At 44.6% G+C, this 8,114-nt stretch overlaps 1 long non-coding RNA gene across 1 annotated transcript; it reads left to right on the top strand.

Annotated features, from left to right (window-relative positions):
* Positions 1-527: 527 nt before the first annotated feature.
* LOC134859500 (uncharacterized) lies at positions 528-1,236 on the top strand. Its single transcript, XR_010165110.1, has 2 exons — positions 528-719; positions 903-1,236. It is a non-coding gene; the product is annotated as an uncharacterized LOC134859500 (long non-coding RNA).
* Positions 1,237-8,114: the final 6,878 nt, after the last annotated feature.

Raw genomic sequence — 8,114 nt, 5'->3', positions numbered from 1 at the left:
GGTAAAGCGATGAAGAATTAAAGTGGGTGCAAACATCTGTTCAGTCACACGGGTAATTTAAGAATGATAAGACTCACTCCGTGATGCAAAACATGTTGGGGGCTTTTAATGTTTTAACATGAATTGGCCGTTTAATGAGCAGACGTTAATGTTCAACACATAATTTGTGCCTTTATTCATTAAGTTTTTTTTTGTTTTGGAAATTATACCTATTGTTTGCCCCACTCAATCTTCTCTGCACCCAAAACTTGTTATATCAGTACAATTTTGCAAATAATTTGAACCTCTCACAACTGCACACTGAGGGGTGGGGGGGGGGGGGGGGGGTCTAGAGGTCCATTTAAAAAATGCTTTGGAGAGATATACTTCATAGCCAGTGTATAAAACTAAAATGCTTTAAGGTGTTTACATTGCTGTTCAAAACCAGTATTTTCTTCACGGCTTTGATTATAATAAGATCAATTAAATAATAAACATCAATTAAAAAACATTTTGAATTTTATATTTTGCTCGATAAATGTGTCGCCATTAGGGCGATATATTTTGACTTTTATTTTGACACATTGAGAAAGAATACAAACTTTTACTTTGATACAATTTCCTGTAACTTCCTTACCACTTCCTGCCTTGTCATCAGTTACTTCCCACTCAGTTCCTATCTGTTGAAAACAGTTAATACTTAAGAATTCCTGACCGTGAAAGATGCTAGAAGCAAAGTCGTAAGTAAAACTCATTGTTAAGTTAAATAATTGATAGATTAAGTTAAGTTTAAAGTTGAAAGAGAAGGTAATAATAGTCTTAAAAGATCGTTTTTATTTACATGTATTTACAAGGATATTTCATAAGACTTCATGTGAAGCTGAACTTTATGTTAAAAAATGTCAAACTTTGTTTTGTTGCAGTTTTCACTCTGCCATGTAATGCTGGAATCTTCAGTAAACAACAGTGAAATGTTAACTACGACACAGACTCCTGGTTATTGCATCAGAGTTTAACTTGTTGGATAGCTTCAGTTGTTACACTGCAGTGAAGACAACACAGTGAAAAGACTGAGAAGTTAGCATTGAATAACGAGTCAAGATGGAAACTACATCTAATAAATCAGGAAAAAGTGGAAGCAGCTTTCATTCATCTGCCTCATCAACCAATGCTTTACTTCGTGCACGAGCAAAAGCAGCAGCTACTAAAGTGCGTGCCGAATATGCTGAGCAAGAAGCCAAAGCTAGGATAGAAAAAGTGAAAAAAGAGACTGAGGCTGAAACACTAGCCATCTGCCGTGAAGCAGCAGAAGCTGAAGCCGTAGCAGCTGTCTGGGAATCAGCAGTTTCAGGAAGCAACAATTATATTGTGCTGGATGAAACAAATTCAACAGAACAAAGCAAACTTGAACGGACAAGTGAATACATCCAAACTCACTTCCATTCCACTAACTCCGTCCAACAAACAGCCATGAAGGCTAGTTCGCCACCAACTCAACCAATTACCTATGCCACTCTCAGTTATAGCCCGAACAACCCCTTTGTTTCACGCCATCAGCCGCCTGTTTTTTCATACGACAGCACAAACAATGTGGATTTTACAGACTATGACTTAGACTATGCGCCACCAGCAGCCAAAGAGTCAGTCAGCCAGAATCCATTTACCCGAGAAGGTCCGCGGGTTATTCCCAAGACTCTTACCTCGCAGATCAGTGACTTGAATATTGGAGCTCCATCCTTCAACCCCCAGCCAACAAATACTCAAAGTATGCCTGCAACTGAACACCTGGCACAATATTTAGCTCGGCGTGACCTAGTGAATACAAGTTTGTACGAGTTTGATGATAAACCTGAAAATTATCGTGCTTGGCTGTCATCATACAAAAATGCCACTCAAGGACTTGGTCTCACAGCCACTGAGGAATTGGACTTGATGACGCGATGGCTTGGAAAAGAGTCCAGCAACCAGGTGAAACGTCTCCGTGCAGTGCACATAGCAAGTCCACAAATAGCACTGGGGAAAGCTTGGGAACGTCTTCAGGAGTGTTATGCAGCCCCAGAGGTGATTGAAAAGGCCCTCTTTACCCGACTGGATGCATTTCCCAGAGTCTCAGCCAAGGAAAATCTGAAGCTACGAGAGCTAGCTGACCTGCTTATGGAAGTGCAGTGTGCTAAAGAAGATGGCTACTTACCAGGCCTGTCCTACCTGGACACGACACGCGGAATTGAACCCATAGTGACCAAGCTGCCTTATGGACTCCAGGAAAAATGGATCTCGGCCGGTTCTAAGTATAAAGAAGCAAATGGAGGACGGTTCCCACCGTTTGATTACTTCACGAAACTCATATGCTATGAGGCCAAGAAGAGAAATGACCCTAGCTTTGCCTTTTTAAATACCACCACAATGTCATCTGTCAGAGCTGAAGGTGCCTTTCCTAAAACCTTCAAGAAACCCATTGCAGTTCACAAGATCAATGTCACTCCCACAGAGTCAAATGTCTCTAGTGATCCGAGTAAGATCTGCCCAATACATGCAAAACCCCACCCACTGAAGAAGTGCAAAGCCTTCAGAGCCGAAACTCTTGATGACAGAAAGGTATTTCTGAAAGAAAACGGAATCTGCTTTAAGTGCTGTAGCTCAACCAACCATATGGCAAAGGACTGCACTACAATTGTTAAGTGTTTTGAGTGTGACAGCACCCGATATATCTCAGCTATGCACCCAGGACCAGCACCGCACCTCACGACTCCTCTGACCTCGCCACAGCATGGCGGGGAGGGAGAAGAGGTAAACGACACCAGTGAGGTTAGCGCAAGCTGCACAGCAGTATGTGGTACAGGACAAGTCGGACGGTCATGCTCCAAGATATGCCTGGCAAGAGTGTACCAGAAAGACCACCCAGAGGAAGCCATCAAGGCCTACGTCGTGTTAGACGACCAAAGCAACCGATCGTTGGCCAAGTCCAGTTTCTTTGACAAGTTTGACATCCACACAATCTGATCCTTACCAACTGAAAACATGTTCTGGTATAGTAGACACTTTCGGCAGAAGGGCATCAGATTTTATCGTGGAGTCCCTCAATGGAAAAGTTAGGATTCCCTTACCACCACTCACTGAGTGTAATGACTTACCTGATAATCGGTCTGAAATTCCCACACCAAATGCCGCTCTGCATCAGCCTCACCTGTCAAAGGTAGCAGAACACATCCCAAAGCTGGACCCCACTGCTGAAATCCTCCTGCTGCTAGGGAGAGACGCAATCAGAGCACACAAAGTAAGGGAACAAATAAATGGCCCCGCCAATGCACCCTTCGCACAACGCCTTGACTTAGGCTGGGTGCTGGTCGGAGAAGTCTGTCTAGGGAGCACACACAAGCCGAACGTCAGTTCCTTCCGGACGGCCATGGTCGACTGTCATCGGCCCTCACTCTTCCAGCCATGCACAAGCCTTTTGCACATTAAAGAGGAACTTCACGACAGACTGCCAGGAAACAGTGCCTTACCACCCAGAGCTAAGGAACACAGTCTGGGTCAAAATGTGTTTGACTGCACGGAACAGGACAATAAGCTAGCACCTTCAATCGAAGATGAAACTTTCCTCAAAATGATGGACAAAGACGTCTACAGAAACGATTCACACAGCTGGGTTGCTCCATTGCCGTTCAGACTACCTAGGCAACAGCTTCCCAACAACCGCGAGCAAGCACTCAAGCGGTTTGGCTCACTCCAACGCCAATTCAAAAGAAAGCCAGAAATGCAACAGCAATACGTGGAATTTATGGGTAAACTGCTGAAAAACAACCATGCTGAGGTGGCACCAGAGCTAAGAGAAGAAGAGTGCTGGTATTTACCAAGCTTTGCCGTGTATCACCCACAGAAACCCGATCAAATCAGGGTAGTGTTTGATTCAAGTGCCCAACAGTCTGGGATCTCCTTGAATAACGTGCTCTTGACTGGACCGGATCTGAACAACACCCTTCTAGGAGTGCTCATGCGGTTCCGAAAGGACAAGGTCGCTGTGATGGCAGACATTCAACAAATGTTTTACTGCTTCCTTGTGGACGAAAAGCACAGAAACTACCTGCGATTCTTATGGTTCAAGGACAACAACGTAGCCAACGAGGTCATTGACTACAGAATGAAAGTTCATGTTTTCGGGAACAGCCCATCTCCTGCAGTGTCGATCTATGGGCTCAGAAGAGCCATCAGAGATGGCGCAGAAAAATATGGAACAGACACAGTCAACTTCGTCGAACGGCACTTTTATGTTGATGACGGCCTCTGTTCTGTCCCAACTGATGCAGAGGCTATTGGGCTGCTTCATAGGACTCAAGCCTCACTTGCTGAGTCTAACTTGAGGCTCCACAAATTTGTCTCAAACAGTCAGGCTGTCTTGGAAGCCTTCCCAAGTGAGGACTGCGTACAAGCCAAAAGGGATGTAGACCTCAGTGGAGATGAGTCACCCACCCAACGCAGCTTGGGGCTCCTGTGGGAAATAGCAAGTGACACATTCACCTTCTCTGTGTCAACCGACACCAAACCATTCACCCGTCGAGGGGTTCTTTCAATGGTGAACAGTGTCTTCGACCCTTTAGGGTTTCTGGCTCCAGTTACGATCCAAGGCAGGGGCCTTCTCAGAGAGTTGAATTCTGAGACATCGGAGTGGGACACCCCATTGCCTGAAGATAAGTTAGGCAAGTGGGAAGCTTGGAGAAACTCGCTTCAAGACTTGAGGCACTTTCATATACCTAGGATGTACACAGGCATCTGCCCAGCCAAGGCTGAGCGAGTAGAACTCCACGTCTTTAGCGATGCATCTGTGAAGGCCATTGGTGCCGTAGCCTACCTGAAAGCCATCCAAGAAGACACAGTAGACGTGGGATTTGTCATGGCAAAAGCCAAACTTGCCCCTCAATCAGACCCGACCATTCCCAGACTTGAACTGTGTGCAGCAGTCTTAGCAGTGGAAATAGCTGAGCTGATTCAGGATGAACTGGATCTAAAGCTGGATGCCACAAAGTTCTACACTGATAGCAAAGTTGTCCTTGGATACATTTACAACCAGTCCAGACGGTTCTATGTGTACGTCCATAATCGGGTCCAGCGTATACGCCAGTCTACCATCCCTGAACAATGGCACTACGTGAACACCGAAGACAATCCGGCTGACCTGGCGTCGCGGTCGGTCCCAGCAGCACACCTCACAAAGACAATGTGGTTCAACGGACCAACCTTCCTGCGCAAGCCCTCTGTTCAGCCAGACCCTGCCTCAGTCATACCTCAGTCATTCAGCATAGTCTCACCAGAGTCAGATGCAGAGGTCCGTCCAGCGGTGAAGAGCTACATTACTGATCTACAAGGGAAAGTTCTCAGCACAGAGCGCTTTGAAAGGTTCTCCACATTCGACACTCTCCAACGAGCCATCGCACTCCTTATTCATATAGGGAGATCCTTCAGCACTCCGACAGGCAAGTGCAAGGGATGGCATCACTGTGACTTACCTCGTTCAGTGGATGAGCTTTCCCAAGCAAGAGAAGTCATCATCAGAGCTGTTCAGAGGAATACCTTTGTGAAGGAATTTGAAGCTCTGGAGAGAGGAAAGCAAGTTCCGTTAAGCAGCTGCCTACGCTCTCTCAACCCAGTCTTACAGGATGACCTCCTCTGCCTTGGAGGCAGACTGAAGAATGCAGATGTGTCCATTGAACAAAAGAACCCTGTCATTCTCCCAAAAGAACACCATGTGTCCTTGCTTCTCACCAGATACCACCATGCCCAAGTAAAGCATCAGGGTCGCCAGTTAACAGAAGGTGCTGTACGAGCTGCTGGGCTCTGGATCCTGGGAGGCAAGCGGCTCGTTAACTCAACTATTCACAAGTGCATCACCTGTCGCAGACTTAGAGGACGGATGCAGGAACAAAAAATGGCAGATTTGCCCACAGAACGCCTTACAACCTGCCCTCCCTTCACGTATGTGGGACTGGATGTCTTCGGACCCTGGCACGTCTCCACCAGACGCACCAGAGGGACACAACCTCAGAGCAAGTGCTGGGCCATACTATTCTGCTGCATGAGCTCCAGGGCAGTTCACATCGAGGTGATTACCTCAATGGACACCTCAAGCTGCATAAACGCATTGAGGCGTTTCTTTGCCATAAGAGGACCAGCCAAACAACTGAGGTCAGACTGCGGCACAAATTTCATTGGGGCTTGCAAAGAACTTGGGCTGAGTGCAGATCAACCAGACAGCACAGTGCAGAGGTATCTGCAACATCAAGGATGCTCCTGGGTGTTTAACCCGCCTCATGCCTCACACATGGGGGGTTCATGGGAGCGCCTCATTGGGTTAGCCCGAAGAATCCTGGATTCGACGCTCCGCGAACACAGCACTCGCCTAACTCATGATGTTCTGTGCACACTAATGGCAGAAGTGACAGCAATTCTGAACGCAAGACCACTAGTTCCAGTATCGAATGATCCCGAGAATCCATTCATCCTCACACCATCGATGCTGTTAACGCAGAAAGTGGGCGTCCCACCACCTCCAGGTGACTTCACAGGCAGAGACCTCCTCACGAAGCAGTGGAGACAAGTACAAGCATTATCCAACTTGTTCTGGAACCGTTGGAGACAAGTGTACCTGTCAACCTTACAAAGCCGCAAGAAATGGACAAGGTCCCACCAGAACCTGCAAGACGGTGACATCGTCCTCCTCAAAGACAACCAAGCTGCCCGCAACAACTGGCCTTTGGCAGTGGTCACAAAGGCTATTCCAGGAACAGATGGAAGAGTCCGTAAGGTGGAACTAAAGACAGCAAACCAAGGCCAACCAAAGACTTACCTTAGACCAGTGACGGAAACGGTTTTGCTTCTTCATAAGAACTGATGTTTCAGTTGTAGATCTTAGTTGAATGTAATGTTCATGCTAGTATAGTGACCTCACAGTGGTCACAGCGGGGAGTGTGTCGCCATTAGGGCGATATATTTTGACTTTTATTTTGACACATTGAGAAAGAATACAAACTTTTACTTTGATACAATTTCCTGTAACTTCCTTACCACTTCCTGCCTTGTCATCAGTTACTTCCCACTCAGTTCCTATCTGTTGAAAACAGTTAATACTTAAGAATTCCTGACCGTGAAAGATGCTAGAAGCAAAGTCGTAAGTAAAACTCATTGTTAAGTTAAATAATTGATAGATTAAGTTAAGTTTAAAGTTGAAAGAGAAGGTAATAATAGTCTTAAAAGATCGTTTTTATTTACATGTATTTACAAGGATATTTCATAAGACTTCATGTGAAGCTGAACTTTATGTTAAAAAATGTCAAACTTTGTTTTGTTGCAGTTTTCACTCTGCCATGTAATGCTGGAATCTTCAGTAAACAACAGTGAAATGTTAACTACGACACAGACTCCTGGTTATTGCATCAGAGTTTAACTTGTTGGATAGCTTCAGTTGTTACACTGCAGTGAAGACAACACAATAAATAATATCTATCATAAAAAGCTAAATGAAACTTCCATTGTCAAAAGTGATCTCAGACAGCACTGAATCATGAATGCTACATATATTGTTAGGAAATAAGATAAAGAAAATATATATTAGAGACTTTATATGACATTTTTAATCTTGGTATTTTTCTTTTTAGACGTCAATCATCAACAGTACCAACAGGTATACAATACGAACATAATACAAGTAATACCTCTCTAAAGTTACTGCAATATTAGGAATGAGAATATAATTGTATTTGTTGTGTTTACAGCATTAAAATAAATACTGATTATTTGTAAAATTCCGATGCAGCAGGTCTTTCTTTAAATGTCGTCCCAGTGTTTTCCAGATACAACAATCTCACAGAGGGTGATTTAGCATTCCAATAATGTATACTAAGAGTAATAGTATACATATATAGGATACTGTACATTTAAGAGTAATGGGAAAACATTTTCCAGAATGAGATTCTGCTGTCATTTTTCAATCATATCAAGAAGCAGGGCTATCAATATGATATGATTGCAGATGACCACAGATGAGGCTGAATTCAATTTGTTTACACCCTATGGCAAAAATGTGCTCTGTTTATACCTGGCACCTACAGTATGTTTAGAGTTAAAGGAGATGTCATGGCTTTGGA

This window comes from Eleginops maclovinus, chromosome 23 (assembly GCF_036324505.1).
Source record: "Eleginops maclovinus isolate JMC-PN-2008 ecotype Puerto Natales chromosome 23, JC_Emac_rtc_rv5, whole genome shotgun sequence".
Classification (NCBI taxonomy): Eukaryota; Metazoa; Chordata; class Actinopteri; order Perciformes; family Eleginopidae; genus Eleginops; species Eleginops maclovinus.
Note: the sequence above shows the minus strand (reverse complement) of the source record. Positions and strands in the feature narration are given on the sequence as shown.